Source organism: Oryctolagus cuniculus, chromosome 13 (genome assembly GCF_051225735.1).
Source record: "Oryctolagus cuniculus isolate XC-2025 breed Fujian yellow rabbit chromosome 13, ASM5122573v1, whole genome shotgun sequence".
NCBI lineage: Eukaryota > Metazoa > Chordata > Mammalia > Lagomorpha > Leporidae > Oryctolagus > Oryctolagus cuniculus.
The window spans coordinates 112,271,891-112,293,714 of NC_142879.1; the positions used below are offsets into that span (position 1 = coordinate 112,271,891).

At 41.6% G+C, this 21,824-nt stretch overlaps 1 pseudogene; it reads right to left on the reverse strand.

Annotated features, from left to right (window-relative positions):
• Positions 1-21,824, reverse strand: part of LOC127486034 (inducible T-cell costimulator-like) — a 44,568-nt pseudogene that overhangs the window by 21,076 nt on the left and 1,668 nt on the right.

Consider the following 21,824-nt stretch of genomic DNA (forward strand, 5'->3'; position numbering starts at 1 on the left):
GCTAAACTCATCTTCTGTATATAAAGAGAATTGAAAATGAATCTTGATGTGAATGGAAGGGGAGAGGGAGTGGATAAGGGGAGGGTTGCGGGTTGGAGGGACGTTATGGGGGGGGAAACCATTGTAATCCATAAGTTGTACTTTGGAAATTTATATTCATTAAATAAAAGTTTGAAAGCAAAAATTAAAAAAAAGAAAATGGGAGGGAAAATAATCCTCACCTTCTGCATTTTAAGCTCTAAATATGATGAATAAATCGATTAATTCACTATTAACCATTCAAAAAAAAGCATTAATCTACCAAAATGCATATAGATAGTTATGAAATTGGGCAGAAAAAAACAAAATCAAATATAAATAAACGGAGTTATTCTAAATGATCCTTAAATTCAATTTTAATATAGAAATCTTTTCTTCATATGTCTGTTGGCCATTTCAATTTCCTCTCTTGAAAAATGTGTTTGGGTCGGTGCTGTGGCATACCAGATAAAGCCACTGCCTGCAGTGCCAGCTTCCTATATAGATGCTGATTTGAGTCCCAGCTGCTCCACTTCATATCCAGCTCCTGCCATGGCCTGGGAAAGCATAGAAGACCTGGAAAGAAGCTCCTGGCTTCTCATTTTGGATTGGCACAGCTCCAGCTGTTGCAGCCAATTGGGGACTAAACCAGAGGATGGAAGATCCCTCTCTTTCTCTGCCTTTCCTTCTCTGTGTGTGTAACTCTGACTTTCAAATAAATAAATGAGTGTTCAGAGGCTGGTATTGTGGTGTAACGAGTAAAGCTGTTGCCTGCAGTGCCAGCATCCCATATGGATGCTGGTTTAAGTCCTGGCTGCTCCACTTCCAATCCAGCTCTCTGCTATGGCCTGGGAAAGCAGTAGAAGGTGGCCCAAGTCCTTGGGCCCCTGCACCCATGTGGGAGACCCAGAAGAAGCTCCTGGCTCCTGGCTTCAGATCAGCTCAGCTCTGGCCATTGTGGTCATTTGGGGGAATGAACCAGTGGCTGGAAGGCTTCTCTCTCTCTCTCTCTCTCTCTCTCTCTCTCTCTCTTTCTCTGCCCCTGCTTCTCTGTAACTCTTCTTTCAAATAAATAAATAAATAATAAATCTTTTAAAAAAAATGTTTGTTCAGCTCCTTTGGCTATTTTTTTTTTTTTACAGGCAGAGTGGACAGTGAGAGAGACAGGAGAAAGGTCTTCTGTTGCCGTTGGTTCAGCCTCCAATGGCCGCAGCAGCCAGCGCACCACGCTGATTCAAAGGCAGGAGCCAGGTGCTTCTCCTGGTCTCCCATGCAGATGCAGGGCCCAAGTACGTGGGCCATCCTCCACTGCACTCCCGGGCCATAGCAGAGAGCTGGCCTGGAAGAGGAGCAACCGGGACAGAATCCGGCACCCTGCCCGGGACTAGAACCTGGTGTCCCGGTGCCGCAAGGCAGAGGATTAGCCTATTGAGCCATGGCGCTGGCCTTTGAGTGGAGTTTTTTGTAAGGTGTAAAGTAGGGATTTTATTGCATACTTCTGCAGAGGTCCAGTTTTCCCAGCATCAAACTGTTGAAGAGACTGTCTTGGCTCCAGGGATTGATTTTTGCTCCTTTGTAAAATTTCAATTGGTTGTAGATACATAGATTGATTTCTGGAGTTTCTTTTCTGTTCCAGTGGTCTACATGTCTTTCTTTCTTTCTTTTTTTTTTTTTTTTTTTTTTTTTTGCCACTACCAGGCTGTTTTGAGTATAACTGCCTGGTAGTATGCTTTCAGATCTGGTATTGTGAAGCCTCCAACTTTATTTTTGTTGTTTAAGATTGCTTTAGCTATTCAGGATCTCTGTGTTTCCATATAAATTTTAGCATCATGCTTTTTAGATCTGAGAAGAATGTTATATTTATTGGGATGGCATTGAATCTATAATTGCTTTTGGTAGTTTAGACATTTTGATGATGCTGATTTTCCCAATCCATGAACATGGAAGATTTTTCCACATTTTATGTCTTCTTCTATTTTGTTTTTTAATTTTTTGTGATTTTCTTTGTAGAGATTTTGACATCCTTGGTTAAATTTATTCCAAATTATTTCAATTTTTTTTGTAACTTTGTGAATGGAATTAATCTTAGAAGTTCTTTCTCAGCTATGGCATTGTTTGTCTATATAAAGGCTATTGATTTTAGATCCTGTTATTTTACTAAACCCTTTTTATGAGTTCCAATAGTCTCTTCATGGAGTCTTTTGGGTTCCCTATATATAGAATCATGCCATCATCAAATGGTGATAGTTTGACTTCTTCCTTCCCAATTTTTATCATTTTTCTTTCTTTTTCTTGCTTAATGGCACTGGTTAGAACTTCCAGGACTCTGGTGCCGTGGCTCGCTAGGCTAATCCTCCGCCTAGCGGCACCGGCACACCGGGTTCTAGTCCTGGTTGGGGCGCCGGATTCTGTCCCGGTTGCCCCTCTTCCAGGCCAGCTCTCTGCTGTGGCCAGGGAGTGCAGTGGAGGATGGCCCAGGTGCTTGGGCCCTGCACCCCATGGGAGACCAGGAAAAAGCACCTGGCTCCTGGCTCCTGCCATCGGATCAGCGCGGTGCACCGGCCGCAGCGCGCCAGCCGTGGTGGCCATTGGAGGGTGAACCAACGGCAAAGGAAGACCTTTCTCTCTGTCTCTCTCTCTCACTGTCCACTCTGCCTGTCAAAAAAAAAAAAAAAAACTTCCAGGACAATATTAATTAGCAACAGTGAGAGTAGGCATCCTTGTCTGGTTCTGGATCTTAACTGAAATACCTCCATTTTTCCCCATTCAATAGGTTGCTGGCTGTGTGTTTGTCATAATTTTGCCTTATGTTGAGGAATATTCCTTCTGTACCCAAATTGCTTAACATTTTCATTATAAAAGGATGTTGAATTTTATCAAATGCTTTATCTGCATCTATTGAAATAATCATATGGTTTTGTTCTTCAGTTTGTTAATATGATGTATCATATTTATTGATTTTCAGATGTTGAACCATCCCTGCATACCGGGGATAAATCCCACTTGGTCTGGGTCAATGATCTTTCTGATGTATTCAATTGGCTGGTATTTTGCTAAGGATTTTAGCATCTATGCTCATCAGGGAAATTGGTCTATTATTCTTTTTTTCTGAATTAGGAATTAAGGTAATGCCAGCTTCATGGAAAGTGTTTGGAAGAATACTCTCCCTTTCAATTGTTTTGAATAGATTGAGAAGAGTTGGAATTAGTTCTTCTTTAAATGTCTGGCTTTTCTTTGTTGGAAGGGTCTTTACTACTGATTCAATCTCCATCCTGGTTATTGGTGTGTTTATGTGTTCTATGTCTTCATGACTCAATTTTGGTAGATTGTGTCCAGGAATCTTGAATCTTTTTTTTCCCAAAGGAACCTTTTATTTCATCAATACAAATTTCATAAGTACAACTTTAGGAATATAGTGATTCTTCCCACCATAGCCCCTACCACTCACACTCCCACCTTCTCCTCCCTTTTCCTTCCCAGTCCCATTCTCTATTAAGGAAAAAAACTCATTCCTCAACAGTGAAGACAAGAACTGTTCAAGTCATCACTTCTCAAAGTGTCAATTTCACTTCTACAGATTTCCTGTTAGGTGCTCTATTAGTTCTCACAAATCAGAGAGAACATATGGCATTTGTCCCTTTGGGACTTGGGTTTCTTTTTTTTTAAGATTTACTTTATTTGTTTGAAAGACAGAGTTACAGAGAGAGAGGTAGAGCCAGAGAAAAAGAAGTCTTCCATTCCACTGGTTCACTCACCAGATGACTGCAATGGGCAGAGCTGAGCTGATCCAAAGCCAGGAGCCAGGAAACAGGAGCCAGGAGCTTCTTCTGGGTCTCCCACATGGATGCAGGGGCCCAAGCACTTGGGCCATCTTCTATTGATTTCCCAGGCCATTGAAGAGAGCTGGATCGGAAGAGGACCAGCTGGGACTCAAGCCAGTGCCCATATGGGATGCTGGCACAGCAGGCTGGGGATTTAACCCACAGTGCCACAGCGCTGGCCCCAAAAAGGCCTTCTAATACTTTCTCTTTTTCCACACCTTCAGGAACTCTTAGAATCCATATGTTGGGTCATTTGATTGTATCCTGTAGATTTCCAATCGTATTTTTTAGTTTTCTAATTTCTTCTTCTTGTGTTTGGTCTGATTATATAATTTCCTGTTCTTTGTTTTCTAAGTTGGATATTCTTTCTTCTGTTTCCCCAATTCTGTTAATGATTTCCACTGTAAGTATTATCTGTTCTATTGAAATCTTCACTTTTAATATTTCATTTTGATTTCTCTTTAGAATCCCAATTTTGTGGCAGAAATGTTCTTTCATATCATGTATGGATTTCATTAGTTCATGAATTTGCTTTTGATTACTCCTAAGTAATCATATGATTAATTGTTTGAATTGCATTTCTGGCATTTCTTCAATCTCATCATCTTTACAATCTAGGTTTGAGGTGTTGTATTCTTTGGAGGGTGTCATATTGCCTTCCTTATTCTTGTTTCTTGAATTGGTGCATTTATTTTTGGCATTTGTGGAGATACTTGTTGTTTTCTTTTCTTTTCTTTTTCTTTTTTTTTTCTTTCCTTTTTTTTTTTTTTTTGGTGTGGTGGCTTTTGTCTTTGAGCTGTGTCTGAGTGACTAGTGTCTGCTTTCAGGAATTATCTAGAGGTGTCTGGTGGGTATGTACTCCAGGGTGAAGGGTGTGTCTGAGGTGACACATCCAGGTTTGGTGTGGTAAATCTCCTTTTCATTTTTAATCAGAGGGGAGGTTTCTTCTTGTCTGTTTGCATAGACTTAGTTGAGCTCCTCACCTAGAAAGAGGCCAGTGCCTGGGTGCTAGCCCCAATGAGTATATTATTTGTCCATTCTGCCACAAGAACCACCCAAAGGATCTGGACAGTCTTCAGTGTAAGCTCAGATTCCCCAGCAATGTTCTTTGCCAGGTAACCAGGGAGCCCTGATCATGTGGAGCCTCCCACAAGTGACTGCTCTTGCTTCAGCCACACCCTGAGTCCTCCCACGAAGCCTCAGTGTTTTCACAGTCCACATGCACAAGCCTCCCATGGTCATGAGCACCCAGCTCCCTGTCTGTTCTCCCCACCACACTCAGGAGTCTGCTTGGCTGGTTGCTGGGAGTGGACACAAGCTGGCACAGGTGTTACATATGTCCAAAATGGCACTTTCTTGGTGTCAGCTTGTTATATGCCTTTGCAGCATGATCAGGGAGAGAGAAAACATGCCCCCCCTTTGTCTTTTTTTCTCTGGTATGACAGGTACACTATCCCCCACAGAGCTCCAAGCTGAATTCCTTCTAGGCTTTTCCTACAGCTTTTTTGCCAGTGGTTTGTGCTGCTGAAGTCTGGTCTTACTTCACTCTCCAACACTGGTGCAGAGGCTTTCTGCTGCTGGACTCCTAAGTTGTGCATGTCCTTGCCCTCTAAGTAGTTCCATTATGTTCCTCCAATTTGTGTAGTTTCCTCTGCTGTTCTCTCCCTAACTCTTCCCTGAGACTGCACTCTTTCCACTTCATTTTTAAACTGTCTTCTCCTAGACTTGGGCCTATTCTTTTTGGTTTCCTCATTTGTTTGTATATAACTCATTGTAATAACTCCTGATCACTCTTTTTATTTATAGGGTGACCATATCTACATTTTCTTTTTCATGGCTGATTTTATTTATCTGAGTCCTCTTCCTCTTTTCTTTGGTTATATGGGCCAATGGTAGGTCAATTTTATTTATTTGTTCAAAAAAACAGTTCTTCATTTCCTTAATCTTTTGTGGTTTTTTTTTGTTTTAATTTTGTTTATTTCTTCTTTAGCTATTTATTTCTTCCTACTAAATTGGACTTTAATTTGTTGTTTTTCTAGGTCCTTGAGATGCATCCACAGCTCATTTATTTGGCGACTTCCCAGTTTCTTGATGTAGGCACCAATTGCTATGAACTTCCCTCGTAATCATTACATAGTGCCCTTCTTTGTCTCTTTTAACTGTTTTTCTGTTAAAGGTTATTTTCTCTGATATTAGATGGTTATATCTGCCTATTTTGCTTTTCATTAGCATGGGATATCTTTTTCCATGCTTTTGGTCTTCATGTATCTTTGTTAGTGAGATGTCTTTCTTGTAGGCAGAAAATAGATTGGTATTTAAAAAAAAAAATCTATTTAGCCAGCCTGTATCATTTAACTGGAGAGTGGAGGCCTTTACATCCAAAGTAACTATTTATAAGTAACTTGTTGTCCCTGCCATTTTCCATGAATAGTCCTATCATTTACTTTGGATTTCTTTCATACTTTTATTGGGGAATTTTCTGCCATCACATTTATTCATGATGATGGCTTTCTTCTTGTATTTCTGTGTGTAGCAAATCCTATAGCATATTTTGTAAGCCTCTATGAGAAATGACAAATTATGTCAATTTCTGTTTGTTATTAAAGGTCTTGATTTCACCTTCATTATTAGATAAGAGCATTGCGGGGCATGATATTCTGGCTTGACAGTTTATTTCTCTTAAGACTTGAAATATATCTTGCCATTCTCTCCTAGCCTGTAGGGTTTCTAATGAGAAATCAGCTGTGAGTGTAGTTGGAGATGCTCTGAAAACAATCTGGCATTTCTCTCATGCACATTTTAGAATGTTTTCTTTATGCCTTACTGTGGAAAGTTTGACTACAATGTGTCATGGTGAAGATCTTTTCAGGTCATGTTTCTTATGTGTTCTATGTGTTTCCTGTACTTGGCATCCCTTTCTTTCTCCAAATTGGGGGAGTTTTCTGTGATTATTTCACAAAATAGGCCTTCTATTCCATTCTCTCTTTCTACATCTTCAGGTACTCTTAAGACCTGTATGCTGGGTTATTCGATTGTTTTTTTTTTTTTTTGAAGATTTATTTATTTATTTGAAAGTCTCAATTACAGAGAGAGGAGAGGCACAAAGAGAGAAGAGGCACAGAGAGAGAGAGAGAGAGAGAGAGAGACAGACAGACAGACAGACAGATCTTCCATCCTATGGTTCACTCCCCAGTTGGCCACAACAGCTGGAAATGCACCAATCCGAAGCCAGGAACCAGGAGCCAGGAGCTTCTTCCTGGTCTCCCACATGGGTGCAGGGGCCCAAGGACTTGGGCCATCTTTTACTGCTATCCCAGGCCATAGCAGAGAGCTGGATCAGGAGAGAAGCAGCCGAGCCCTCAAGTTGCACAAAGATGTCATTGATTCCTTTGTGGAGCCTCCAAGTAAGAGATCTGTCAGCTGAAGTACCTTTAATTCTCCCATGGCTCTCACTGCCCACATGGTCAGGAACAATATCCAGGAAACAACTCCAACACACCATTGCATTTGAGAGTTTATGGTATGGTCACTTACATGCTCCATAAAGTACAATTGACAAATTTCTCAATTTCTATTCATGGAAAACTTGAAGCAAGTTTACTCATCAGTAAAATGTGTGAACCACTGAGAGTAGTTCTGAGTTAAAGAACTGGGGAGACATTTGTCTTTGAGTCCTTTCCCCCTAAAGATAAGAATGGACCCTAGTATGTGTACAGTTTATGTGTGTGTGTGTGTGTGCGTCTTTTTGTGTTTTTACTATTTATAAGTATTTCCCATATTTCACACATTTGCAATATGGCAATATTTCTACAATATCAAGGGTTACATTTATTTTAAAAATATTTTGTCAATCAGTCTACATTGTAAAAGAAAAATGAACTCTAAATCAATTTTTTTACTTTCTCCTGTTGTTTTTCCAGATGAACTGTCCGATAATTTTGAATTTACAAGAAAGTAATACATGCATAAGCACTTTGCTTAAACATAAATATCATAGAAAATAAGTGTGTGCTACATTTGAGTTTCCTTTTCAGAAAAATTTCTTTCCTTAAAACAATCTCATGAAAAATCCCTTACCAAAGTGTCACTATTTATATGGGCCCTGAAAAAAAATCACATATGACTCCTCTGTTTTCTTTTTCCATCCTTTATCTCTATTTTTATTTTTCAATAATATGATTGTGTAGGTAATGAAAAATTTGTCTTCATGCCTAAGTATCTATGTAAAACTTACCTACACAAGTCTTGTATTTGCCCATAACCTCTATCCATAAACTCCTACAATATAAAGCATATCCTAATGTGAATTCATATTTTCAAAATCCAATATTCTAACTTGCTGTGTTATACATGCTTGTTCTGGGGCTGGCACAGTAGTGTAGTAGGTAAAGCCACTGTCTGCCGTGCCAGCATTCCATATGGGCACTGGTTTGAGTCCCAGCTACTCCGCTTTTGATCCAGCACTTTGTTATGGCTTGGGAAAGCATAGAAGATGGCCCAAGCCCTTGGGCTCCTGCACTCACATGGGAAGACCTGGAGGAAGCTCCTGGCTCCTGGCTTTAGATCACACAGCTCTGGCCATTGCAACCAATTGGGGGAGTGAACCAAATGAACAAATGACCTCTCTTTCTCTCTGCCTCTCCTTCTCTCTCTGTGTAATGCTGACTTTCAAATAAATTAATAAATCTTTTAAAAGGAAAAACTGCCTGTTCTGCATGATCATGCTACTCAATAAGAGGTTTAAATTCTTTATTTCTGGACATGTTTTCTCTATAGTTGTGATATTTGAACACAATATTATATTTTTGTTTTTGAATATCTGAAAGGAGACCGCACCTGCATTTAAACTGAACTCCCATGTGGCTTTCACAAATCAGTATACACCAACAAAATTTCAGACCAACCATTCTAGATATGTCTGAATTGTGTCCAGTGAGATGAAACCCTTAATCCACTTCAGGGAGAATTCAACAAAAAGAAGGGATACCATGACTGTCTCATACCAAGTGCATGCATGCCATCCACAGCAGGCAGAAAAGGCAGGTTAGCAACCCCTCTAGCAGCTGTGACACATAGAATAGGAAAGCAAGAGGATTTGGTGAAGTGGCAGTCATGGGCACTTCATGTTCTTTCACTAAATCATTAAAATTCATTTTTCTAAGCTGATCTTCTGTATATTAAGATAATCGAAAATGAATCTTGATGTGAATGGAAGGGGAGAGGGAGTGGGAAAGGGGAGGGTTGTGGGTGGGAGGGACGGTATGGGGGGAAGCCATTGTAATCCATAAGTCGTACTTTGGAAATTTATATTCATTAAATAAAAGTTAAAAAAAATTCATTTTTCTGACAATCCACTGACGTTATTTTGGAAATTCAGACAGAAATACATCCCATTATTTCATATATGATGAGACTTGATGGAAATTACAGGAAACCAACTTAACTGGCAATATAGAAAGTAAAATAATACTATATATACCAGACATGGACAATTTGAATTTCAAATAACACAAAAATTTACAATAAACCAAAAATAACAAGACATTATAAGAGAAAGAAGTGAGAATAAAAAAGAATAATTGAGAATAAAAATAATAGAATTATTGAAGCATCAATTCATCAAATTTATATAGATGTGTGTGGAAATTTTTTGAAAATTTATTGAAAGACAAGAAAATTTAAATCAATTTGTGTATATATGTCTTTTTATTGATCAAATGATATATTATTAAGACATAAATTCTTCCAAGTTTCAGCAATAGATTCAGTACAATCTCAACAATAATCTCAGTAAGCTATTCTGTAGACAATTAAAAGCTATTTTTCATCCTTGAGAAGTCTGGAAAATAAAAAATAAAAGCAAATTTGAGGAATCTACAATTCCTAATTTTATGCTTTAATCCAAACATACAATCATCAAGAATATGGGGCCAGCACTGTGGCTTAGTGGGTAAAGCCTCCATCTGTAGTGCTGGCATCCCATATGGCCACCTGCTCAGCACCCTGCTGATGTGCCTAGGAAACCAGTGGAAGATGGCCCAACTCCTTGTGTCCCTGCACCCAGGTGGGAGACAGAAGAAGCTCCTGAATCCTGGCTTTGGATAAGCCCAGCTATGGCCATTGCAACCATTTGGGGAGTGAACCAGTGGATGAAGATCTCTCTCTTTCTCTCTCTGAAACTCTACCTTTCAAATAAATAAATCTAAAGAAAGTTCATAATGTTGGACAAAGAATATTCATGTAGGTAAGTGGCAAGGTATAAATGGTCTCAAATACTTATTATTTTACTAATCTTTGTCAAAGGGACAGAGGTAGCCTGGTACAGGTAATGTAGTCTACAAAAATAGTGAAAATGCAAATGGATGATAATAAGGGAAAAATCAAAAGATGCATACTGTGAAAATAACACATGAAGTCACTCTAGTGAATAAGGGGTCAGATCTGTGGTTTAGCAGGTCAAAGTAGGTGCCTGCAGTGCTGGCATCCCATATGAACACTGATTTGAGTCCTGGCTACTCCATTTCCAATCCAGCTTCCTGCTAATACACGTGGGGAAGCAGCAGAAATTGGCCCAAGTCCCTGAGCCTCTGCCACTCACGTGGGAGATCTAGAAGAGGTTCTTGGCTCCTGGCTTTGGATCGGCCCAGCACCAGCTGTTGCAGCCATTTGTATAGTGGATCATCAGATGAGAGGTCTCTCTCTCTCTCTCTCTCTCTCTCTTCCCCTTTCTTTGTATATAACTCTGCCTTTCAAACAAATAAATTTTTAGAAAACAAGCACAAATGTGCTGAATAAACTTGTATTTTAAAAAAAGTAGAAAGCACAGATATGTAAGAATAAAATGTATAAGATTTCTGTACAAAAATTAGTTTTACATACAATACTGAAAGCATTACCCATAAACATAATGTGGACTTTGAACAGATGTAAGAGAGTAGTGATAAGGAAGGTAGCAAGAATTAATGGGTAGAGAATTTGTCAGAATGGATGGACCCCTCTCTAGACAGAATCTGAGAGAGTACTCAGCCATTCAGACAGGTATAAGCAAAGTTACACAGTTTAATGGAGAGAACACACTTGACTGCTCAGATGCGCATCTCAGCAAAGAACTAGGGGTGGCTGAAATACTCCTGATAGATCAAGTGGACATCTCAGGAAAGAGCTGAGTACATAGTCTATATTCATACAGGAGCTTATCAGGGAATGGGATCAAGTTATTCCCACAATTTTTCCTGCCCTCCACCCTTCTTCCTGAATAAAGGACTTATTGGATGTGAAATAGTTAAAATTCATTCTAAGATGTAAAAAGAAAAAAACATTTAACTAAGCTCTTTAATACAACGTGACACTTTATGGCTGTTATGTATTATAACATATGTAGAGTTGCAGGCAGAGAGAGGGAGAGACAAAGGTTTTAAATTTGTATATTCACTTCTCCAAATAACTTCAATAGCTGGAGCTGGGCCATTCCAAAGCCAGGATCCAGGATCTTCTTCTGGGTCTCCCATGAAGGTGCAGGACCCAAGCACTTGCACCATTTTCCACAGCTTTCCCAGGCCATTAGCAGAGAACTGGATTGGAAAAAGAGCAGCTGGTACATGAACCAGCACCCATATGGGATGATAATGCCCCAGGTGAAGGCATAACCTAGTACAACACAGCACCAACACATGCTTCTAGACTTTAACTTGCAGCAAATATAGTCTGTTAGCATATAAAATAATTCTTTATTTTGAAAATAGTAAATACATTATGTAGGATTTTCCAAAATATGTAGGTTGTTTTTTAAAACTGACATCAGTACATCCTTATTCCACTAAAAACAAATACAATAATCAAACTGGTATGCACTTACTAGGAAGCAATTTTAAACATTTGGATTTTGTTTAAATTGCTGAGATTTGGAAGAGGACTCTCTAAGCATGCTAACAATATCTTACCATGAACATAGCAAGGACTTTTTAAACAAATATTTATTTATTTATTTATTTGAAAGGCAGAGTTACAGAGAGGCAGAGGCAAAGAGACAGAAAGAGAGGTCTTTCATCTGCTGGTTCACTCCCCAGATGGCTACAGTGACTGAATTTGGGTTGATCCAAATCCAGGATTCAGGAGATTCTTCTGGGTCTCCCACTCAGGTGCAGGGCCCAAAGACTTGGCCCATTTCCTACTGCTTCCCAGGCTATAGCAGAGAGCTGGATCAGAAGTGGAGCAGCCAGGACTCAAACAGTTACCCATATGGTATGCCAGCACTACAGGTGGCAGCTTTACTGGCTGTGCCACAGTGTCAGCCCCAAGGACTTTTTTTTTTATAAAGATTTATTTGTTTATTTGGAAGGTAGAGTTATAGAAAGTCAGAGAAAGAGAAAAAGGTCTTCCATCTGTTGGTTCACTCCTCAAATGGCTGCAATGGTCAGAACTGGGCTGATCTAAAGCCAGAAGCCAGGAGCTTCTTCTGGGTCTCCCATGTGTGGCCCAAGGACTTGGGCCATCTTCCACTGCTTTCCCAGGCCATAGCACAGAGCTGATTGGAAGTGGAGCAGCTGGGACTTGAACTAGCATCCATATGAGATGTCGGCACCACAGATGGCAGCTTTACCTGCTACACCACAGCACCAGGCCCAGGTATAGCTAATTTTACAGGAAAGCCTGGAAACAGCTTCATCTCAGCAAGTTCTCTCAGTTTGCTAAAGTGCTCGAAGGGAGCTATTACTTCCAAAACATTCAATAAAGAAAAAAAAAACCTAAGGGAATTTCCTGGCTCTCATGACTATCATGCTTTTAAAAATTTTTGGTCAGGGCCAGCACGGTGGCATGGAGGTAACGTCACCGTCTGCAGTGTTGACATCTCATATGGGTGCTGGTTTGAGTCCTTTTGAGAAACTTTTGAAAACTGGCCTGTGCTATAGACAGACAAGATTTTAAAGTAAGAAAAATGCAAGGATGAGCATGGGTCAGAGTTATAGGAGATGGTCATACTGGATAGCAAATATTGTGATTTCAGGCACAATGTTGGATGTATAAATCTGTTGGCATAGCTATAGGCACAAGGGGATAGAGAAACTGGGAGGCAGACAGGGTCTGCAGGTACAGGACCTGGAACATAAGAAGGAATATATCAGGTGTTATTTAAGGCAGTGCTTAGAGGAAATTTTTAGCCTCAAGTAAATACGTTAGAACAGAAGACTGAAAGCTCTTCATTTTGGTTTTCTTCTTAAGAACTAAAATGAGCATCCTAAAATAGCATAGAGTAAATGCAAAGAAAAAAAGAATAGTAAACATCCATGAAATACCTGTAGTAAAAATGTACAACAGAAACTAATAAGCAAGAAAAAAGTTTTAAATCATATTGTAAGGCAAGAGGGACCCTGAAGCAGGGTTAGAGAAAAGAGTAGGCTTTGGGAAAATTCCAGAAAAATTCTACCTCTCCAGGGAAAAACAAAATGTAACAAAGCACAATTTAGAATAGACCAAAGAGAGGAAGTGGGGTGATATGGCACCTAAGACAAGGATATGGAAAATATTAGTCAATTACCAACACTTCCTGCACAGAGGAAGGGGATCCAATTACTTATCCCTTCTGTACTCCTGGACAGAGATGGGGAAGCCAACCCAAACATGACCTCTACTACATGCACTAGGTGAGGGACTAGTACATAACACATAAGAGAGGGAAAAAAGAAATAGCATAAAACAGACCAACCTCCTGGAGGCAATGGATTGCCAGCTCCAAGTCCCTTCTCCAACATGTGCGAGTTTCTGTCATTTATTGCAAATAAGCTTGCTCTCACTCTTGTACTCTCTCTTGGACTTTTCTCCTTATTCCTTTTTTTAAAGAGATATTTATTTATTTTAAAGCTAGTGTTGATATGGGGAGAGAGGTGAGGGAGACAGAGAGTTCTTCCATGTGCTGGTTCACTCTCCAAATGGCCACAACAGCAAGGGCTGGGTGAAGCACAAGCCAGGAGCCAGAAGCTTCTTGGTCTCCCATGTGTGTGCAGGGTGCCAAGTACTTGAGCTGTCTTATCCTGCTTTCCCAGACACACTAGCAAGAAGAAAGCTGAATCAGAAGTGGAGCTTCCAGGACATGAACTGGCACCCATATAGGGTGCTGGCATCGGAGGTGGTAGCTTAACCCGATATGTCACAGTGCTTCCCTCTTTATTTCTATGCTGAATAACAAGTCCATAGACCATGGGAAGCAGCTCCCCAACCAAGATGTGACAATATTGACAAAATTCGTATCTGATAAAAGTGTTTAAGAGAAAAACAGGAAAGCAACACAAATAACAAATTCCACAAATCAAATACAATTAGCCTTACAGATGTCACAGATCTTAACAAGATATTAAGAGGAGAGGTTGGCTTTGTGGAAAAGCAGGTTAATCCTCCACCTGTGATGCCTGCATCCTACATGGGCACTGCTCAAGTCCCAGCACCTGTGAAAGCAGCAGAAGATGGAAAAAATATCTGGGCCCCTGTCACTGATGTGGGAGACCTGGATGGAATTCCAGGCCCCTGTCTTCAGTCTGGTCCCACCCTGACCATTGTAGCCATTTGGGGGGGTGAACCAGTGGAAAAAAGATCTCTCTCTCTTTCCCTAACTCTGCCTTTCAAATATATATATATATGTGTGTGTGTGTGTGTGTATATATATATATACACACACACACATTAAAGGGGCCAGCACTGTGACGTAGTGCATGAAGCCACCACCTGCAGTATTAGCATCCCATATGGGTGCTGGTTCAAGTCCCAGCTACTCCACTTCCAAACTAGCTCCCTGCTATGGCCTGGGAAAGCAATAGAAGATGGCCCAAGTCCTAGGGCCCCTGCAACTGTGTGGATACCCAAAAGAAGCCCCTGGCTCCTGGATTTCAATTGGCATAGCTCTGGCTGTTGTGGCCATCTTGGGAGTGAACCAGCAGATGGAAGACCTCTCTCTCTCTCTCTCTCTCTCTCCCTCTCCCTCTCTCTCTGCCTCTGCCTCTGTGACTCTGCCTTCAAATAAATAAATAAGTATTTAAAAATATTGAGGAGTTTCTGAATTAGGAGTATAATTTTTAAAAGAGATCAAAATCTGTTGAGGTGGATTCATTCTGAGAGGAGGAGTGTGGTGGGGCAAGAGGCGCGAGTCACCACACAGACCCCAGGAGTTGGGTAAAAGCAGGCCTAAAGCGAGCAACCCACACACTCATTTATTTCAGTTGGTACAGCAGCTTAAATAGCCAAGGCAGCCAATCTGGTCAAGGGGCTGTCTATGCCCGAACCAATCACAGCCTGTTGCCAGGCAGTTTTTGTTGCCAGCAGCCATCTGGGCATGGCCTTCTCATTCCACCACATTTCCCCCTTTTTGCTTATTTTTGAGCAATAGGAGGCATGATTCTTGGCCATACAATTGTTGACCCCATTTCCATGTGGACTCCATATGTGGCTGTGCCTGTCTTAGGTAGTCCCCCAGGGGATCTTGCCCTTGTTGACTAACCAGTGCTCAAAATGGGAGACCACAGGAGTGCTTGCTCAGATAGAGGTAGGAATGAGGGACAGTGGTAATCAGGAATGGCATGACCACACACAGGCTGTGGGCCATATGAGTGGCTGACCAGAGCTAAGTGGGGTATAAAGCAGTAGCGGATGTGGCCATGGGCAGTTTCTCAGGCTAGGATGATAGGGCAGGTGCGTCTGCTAACAAGGTGGACTCTCAGTCTTGTTCAACTGGTTCTGGTTGACTGTCAGTTGCAGGCTTGATGTTTCTGGCTGCTACCCAAATGGGCTATCCTGCATTCTCTGGAAAGGCACAAGCATATCCTCCACCCTTGGTTAGCAGAGGGTGTGGTCTCTTCCATTCTCCTATCAGGGGGGTCTTTCCACCTAACCATAGGGGCTGGGATCTGGGATGGAAAGGATCCCCAGTGTTTATAAGCTGGGCTTATCCCTTGGGAATCAAAAGTAAGAAAATTGATAGTGAAAGGGACCTCAGTCAAAGCAAGCTGTGGGTCTGGAGGCATATGATTGTTTTTCTGTTTTTGAAAGAGATCTTTAATTGTCCTATGAGTTGTTTCTATGATTGCCTGTCCCTGTGGGTTGAATGGGATACCTGTGGCAGACTGTATGTTCCAGGATTTCAGGAAGGAATTAAATTCCTGTGATGTATATGCTGGCCTGTTATCAGTCTTTATGATCCAGGGGACACCAAGGACCAGCATGGCTGACTTGACCGCCTTTATCACATTACTAGCCTTTTCTGCGATCAGGCTGTTGCAGATACAGCCTTTGAGTAAGTATCTACCACCACATGGACAAACTGAAGTTTACCAAAGGAGTTAATGTGAGTGGTGTCCACTTGCCAGAGCTTATTAGGAGCAAGGCCTCATGAGTTCACTCCTGCTTGTTGCAGTGGGCCTAACAGGATGAGGGGTGCACAATTCTTGCAAGAGCGCACTAGGTGTTTGCATTGGATCATTGTTAGCTCTGGGAAAAGCAATTTTATGTTGCTTGCTGACATATGAAATTTTTGGTGTAGAATATGGGCTTGTTCTAGGTGTCCAATATAAGCCGTGTTGCAGGAGATAAGATGATCAACCTTTTTGTTGCCTTGGAAAATAAAGCCATGTAACCCAGTATGTGATTTTATGTGTGAGATATACCATGGGTGTTTTCTGTTCTCAGTTAGCTCTTTAAGTGTTGTGAACATCTGTCAATTGGCTTATTGGTCAGGTTAAAGACTGCAAAATGGATCACCTTTGCTACCTGTACTGAGTATTTGCTGTCCAAAAATATATTTACTGGCCCATCCTGGCTAAGGAGTAGAACCTTGACTATTGCTCTTATTTTTCCCAACTGTACTGATGCCCTGTGGGGTTCTACATGGATCTTATCTTTTTCTGTTGAGTATTTGATCACTATTCCAAACAGTGATGTGTTGGCATCCGTAAACACACACGGTGCCATGGGTATAGGTTGATTAGCAGGGAAAGCATGTTTTGGATAGTCTATTTCTAAGGTTTGTAACATCTGGAGTAGCCTGTCCACTGGCAGGTGATTGTCAACCTGTCCTGGGAAATTTGTCATTAAAGTATGAAAGAGCATGCTATTCTGCATCAATGTGGACAGTTCTAATTGTGATAGGGATAGGACCACTATGTCTGGTTCTGTGTTAAATATCTTATTGGCATACTATCTTAATTTAAGTCCCATCATAAGGATGGCATCTTCTTTGTTAACTATTTTATGACACTTGCTCCAGGTTATGTGCACCCAAAAGAGTGGTCTGTGTTGTTGCCAAATAACTCCTTAAGGGGGTCTTGAGGGTACATATGGTTATGGCAAACAGAGGCACCTGAGAGTCATATCTAAATGTTTTAAAATTTGACAACTGGGTGTTGATCTTTCCTATAGTGGATTTGGCTGCTGGTGTCAATATAATTTTTGAAGAAGGGCTGTTCCCCTTAGTAAATCGAATAGCAGTCTAAGCTCTGCAGGTGTTAGGGGAAGGAAGGGCTTCAGCGAATTGATTTGGCTGCATAGTTGCTGAAGTTCATTAAGTGAGTATTTATGCTTGATTTTTAGGTTTGGGCCCATTGGAGATATATGGGAGGAGATTTGATAATCCAAGAATTGAAAGGGAGGAAAATGTTGTACCTTTTCTGTGGCAATAGACAAACCCAGGAATTGTAAATTTCTTTTTTTAAGATTATTTATTTATTTGACAGGTAGAGTTACAAATAGGGAGAAAGAGAGACAGAGAAAGGTCTACCTTCCCTTGGTTCACCCCCCAGATGGCTGCAACAGCTGGAGCTATGCTGATCCAAAACCAGGAGCCAAGAGCTTCTTCCCAGTCTCCCATGTGGGTGCAGGGGCCCAAGCACTTGGGCCATCCTCCACTGCCTTCTTGGGCCACAGCAGGGAGCTGGACAGGAAGAGGAGCAACTGGGACTAGAACTCAGTGCCCATATGGGATGCTGGTGCCACAGGTGGAGGATTAACCTAGTGCACCACTGCACTGGCCCCGGAATTGTAAATTTCTTACTGTCTCTATTAGACAGGCCTTCAGAGTTGCTGCATTCTCGTAAGCAAGTAAGATATTATCCACATAATGTATGACCAAGCACTGACCTTTAAGTGTGCTGGTCGCATGAGAAATGTATCTTTGGTAAATGGCAGGGCAATTTTTCATGCCTTGTGGGAGAAATCTTTTTGCAGGGAGCTTGAAACTGGGCTCCCATACTGTAAAGGCAAAGTAGGCCTTATCCTCCTCCATGATGGGAATGGAAAAGAAGAAATCTTTGATATCAATGGTAACTATGTGCTATCCATTAGGAATGGCCCCTGGATGGGTTCCTGTATCTCTGCTGTCATCTCACCACATTATAGGCATGATGACATGATCAGCCAATTTTAATCCTCCAACACCTTGGAGGTTGGGCCTGGGTGCTGTCTTCCAATGTTGAATTTTTCTTGCATCCCTAGCTTTTAAGATAGTGGCATCTGCCTCCATATCAATTAAACCCACAAAGGCAATGTCATATAAGTATAGGGTCCATTTTGGCCTCAGATTGAAGATATTGACCAGTTAATGGTCAATATCTTACTTGCTGGTTTGAGGGCCACCCTGCTGGGAGTGTTTAAAGGCTTGGTCTTGCAATCTTTTGCCCAATGAAAGCCTTTTTTACATCTGGGACACAGCATTTTGGGCTTGCCCCATCTCAGTGTTTGGGCAGTTTTGCCGTAGGTGTCCTGTTTCCCGACATCCCCAATAAACTGGAGGGTCATTAGACTTCCTTGTGTTCAGTTTGTTAATGGCTGCAGTTAGGGCTTGTATGGCTTGTATGGTGTATCAGCAGGGTTTATCTCCTTTGTAGCTACTATCCATTTAGAAAGGTCTTCTTTACAGATTGGGGCAATTGCAGCTTTTGTCTCTAGTAGCGCCTTCCCAAGCTAATTTTTGACCAGATTTTCTTGATTGGGTCCAAGCAGTAATCTTTTCTCTACTGCTTCCAATACTCTGGAAAGGAAATAGGGGAACCATTCACCTGGGCCTTGAACTAGGTTTCTAAAGAGCTGACTATATTTAGGAGGATTTATATTTTTTAAGGCTCTAAGTGCCAAATCTCTGACCTGGTCAAAATAGGCAACTACTTCAATGAGGGCCTGTTCATGAGAATATATGTAGGTGCCACGGCCTCTAAGCATATCAAAGGTTACTGCAATTCCATAGGCAGCATTATTCCTCACCACGGTTTCATCCTCTTCCTCATAGGAGGCTTTCGACTGTAAGAACTGTGGTCTTGACAGATATGCTTTGAGCAGTGTAATCCACTCAAAGTGAGCACCTGTTCAAAGTAGGGAGTGTCAGGGCCTGACTCTTGAGAAGCCTTTTTTAGCATAGTAAGGTCATTTAAAAAATTATTTATTTATTTATTTATTTATTTATTTATTTTTGACAGGCAGAGTTAGAGAGAGAGAGAGACAGAGAGAAAGGTCTTCCTTCCATTGGTTTACCCCCCCCCCCAAATGGCCGCTATGGCCAGTGTGCTGCACTGATCCAAAGCCAGGAGCCAGGTACTTCCCCCTGGTCTCCCATGTGGGTGCAGGGCCCAAGCACTTGGGCCATCCTCCACTGCCTTCCCGGGCAACAGCAGAGAGCTGGACTGGAAGAGGAGCAACTGGGAAACTGGGACAGAACTGGCATCCCAACCGGGACTAGAACCCAGAGTGCCAGCACTGCAGGTGGAGGATTAGCCAAGTGAACTGTGGTGCTGGCCAAGATCATTTATTTTTTAGCATAGTAAGGTCATCCAGTCCTGAATTCTGTGTCCGCTCCTACATTAATGGCAAACATATGGATGGGGCTGCCCTGAGAGCCTGAGGTGCCTGAGGACTACCACAAGTGTGGGGGTCCTCACTGGGTGAGGATGGGATGACCTTGCATGGGTTATTGCCTCGAGGTTGTCTAAGTTCATTCCATGAGTATTTGGGGGTGGCTGACTAGGTATTGTTGCGTTGTCTGCTGCCATGTCATTTTCACTGTGGGAACTCTCTCTCCCTAAATCATCAACTGTTGCCTGTGAGGCAGAGGCCTGGAGTGACAGGCTCTTTTTACTCACAGATTCATTGTGTTTGGTAATATGTGTGTGCTTCTGAGAGGGGGGTATCTTTCCCATGTTTGAACACTTAAGAGCAGTGCGCCACACCAATTCTAGCCAAAGGAAAGACATGCACAGCACTGCTGCCATAACAAAACAAATTGTTAGCACCTCAGTGGCTGATGGCATTCTGCAGGGGTTCTCTGCCTTAGACGGACAGACTGTGGTGTATCAGATTGTACATATGTCCTGTGCTTAGTGGGGACTTCCTTGATTCATTAGGTCAAGGCCGTATGCCCACATGGTGTCTCTGGAGTGTCACCTCTGTCAAGTGAGGGAAGATGACTTGGTTCTGAATTCTGGGATGATCAGCCCCTTATGTGAATTTGATGGGCAACCTGAAAGTAAAAGGAGGAGCTGAGAAGCAGCGTTACACTTCTGGGTGATGTGTGCCTACCTGGGGCACTTAGACTGAGGACAAAGAGAAGGAAAGGGGCATAGGAGGGGGTTCTGTGCTCACCCTTACAGAACCAAACAGCACACAAAACACCGAGGGGCCTACTTGCCAAAATCAAGGGGGGACCTTGTCGAGTTTGACAGCCTATTTCTCTCTCAGTCACATTGGGCACCAGATTTTGAGGTTGATGCATTCTGAGAGGAGGAGTGTTGTGAGAGCAGGAGGCATGGAGCCACCACACAGACCCTGGGAGTCAGCCTGAGGCAAGCAGCCCAGAGACATTTATTTCAGTTGGTACAGCAGCTTAAATAGCCAAGGCAGCCAATCTGGTCAAGGGGCTGTCTATGCCCTAACCAATAACAGCCTGTTGGCAGGCAGTTTCCAAAGCCATACAATCATAGCCTGTTGTCAGGCAGGCTCCATTGCCATGTGGTTTCCAAAGCCATCCAATCACAGCCTGTTGCCAGGCAGTTTCCATTGCCAGCAGCCATCTTGGCATAGCCTTCTCATTGCACCACAAAAGTCCACCAAATTTTTGAACTCAGAATATTAAAATGTGAATGTAACATAAATAGGAAAATGTCTTATGAACTAAACAGGGTGAATCAATATTTTACAAATGAAAAGAGACAACAAACCATTTCTACAAACAAAATTTCAGTCCCAGATTTATGGAACAGCCCACAATTTTTTTTTTTTTTTTGACAGGCAGAGTGGACAGTGAGATAACTTTTAAGGAAGAAAAAAATTTCTAAATTTTGCAGATTCATCCAAAGTGGAACCAAACAGGAAATAGTTTTGGTGTGAATCAGCATTACATTGATGACATAGTCAGACAAGGACATGAAATAAAAATGAACTTAAGGACCATCTCTCTATATAAGAGATACAAATATTTTAAACAAAGTATTATTATATTAAATTACATATTGTGACTGAACTCCTATAATGTAAAGGCAGGACCCATCATTTCATTTGTTTCCCTAGACCAAGGTCCTTGCTTGTCCTTTAGCAAAAGAAATTCACTGAATTGAAGAAGTGATACAGCTGTACTGACAAATCATCAGGCTCATGTGATATGGGATAAGGTAGCTAAGTGAGCTGGAGGTCAAAAACCATAAAGCCTTGTCCCCATGTAATTCTACAATATTTGGCCGAACACCTCCTTTCCCAGGAAACCTTCTTTTCATCTGGGACCTAGGGGAAAGTCATGTAAATATGTATATTGAGCTCCACTTGGAATTTTATGGAGCTGCCATATACCTCACAAGTGACCACATTATCTCATAAAAGGAGGTGCTGGGAGGTGCTTATGCTCTCTTCCATTGGAGATCAAGATTAATGGAGGTGATGAGGTGCCATCTCTGTATTTCCTTTCCCCTACTCATTCTCTCTCTGACCAACTCTACTCTTCAATTATGCCCACTCATGTTTGTGCTTGCT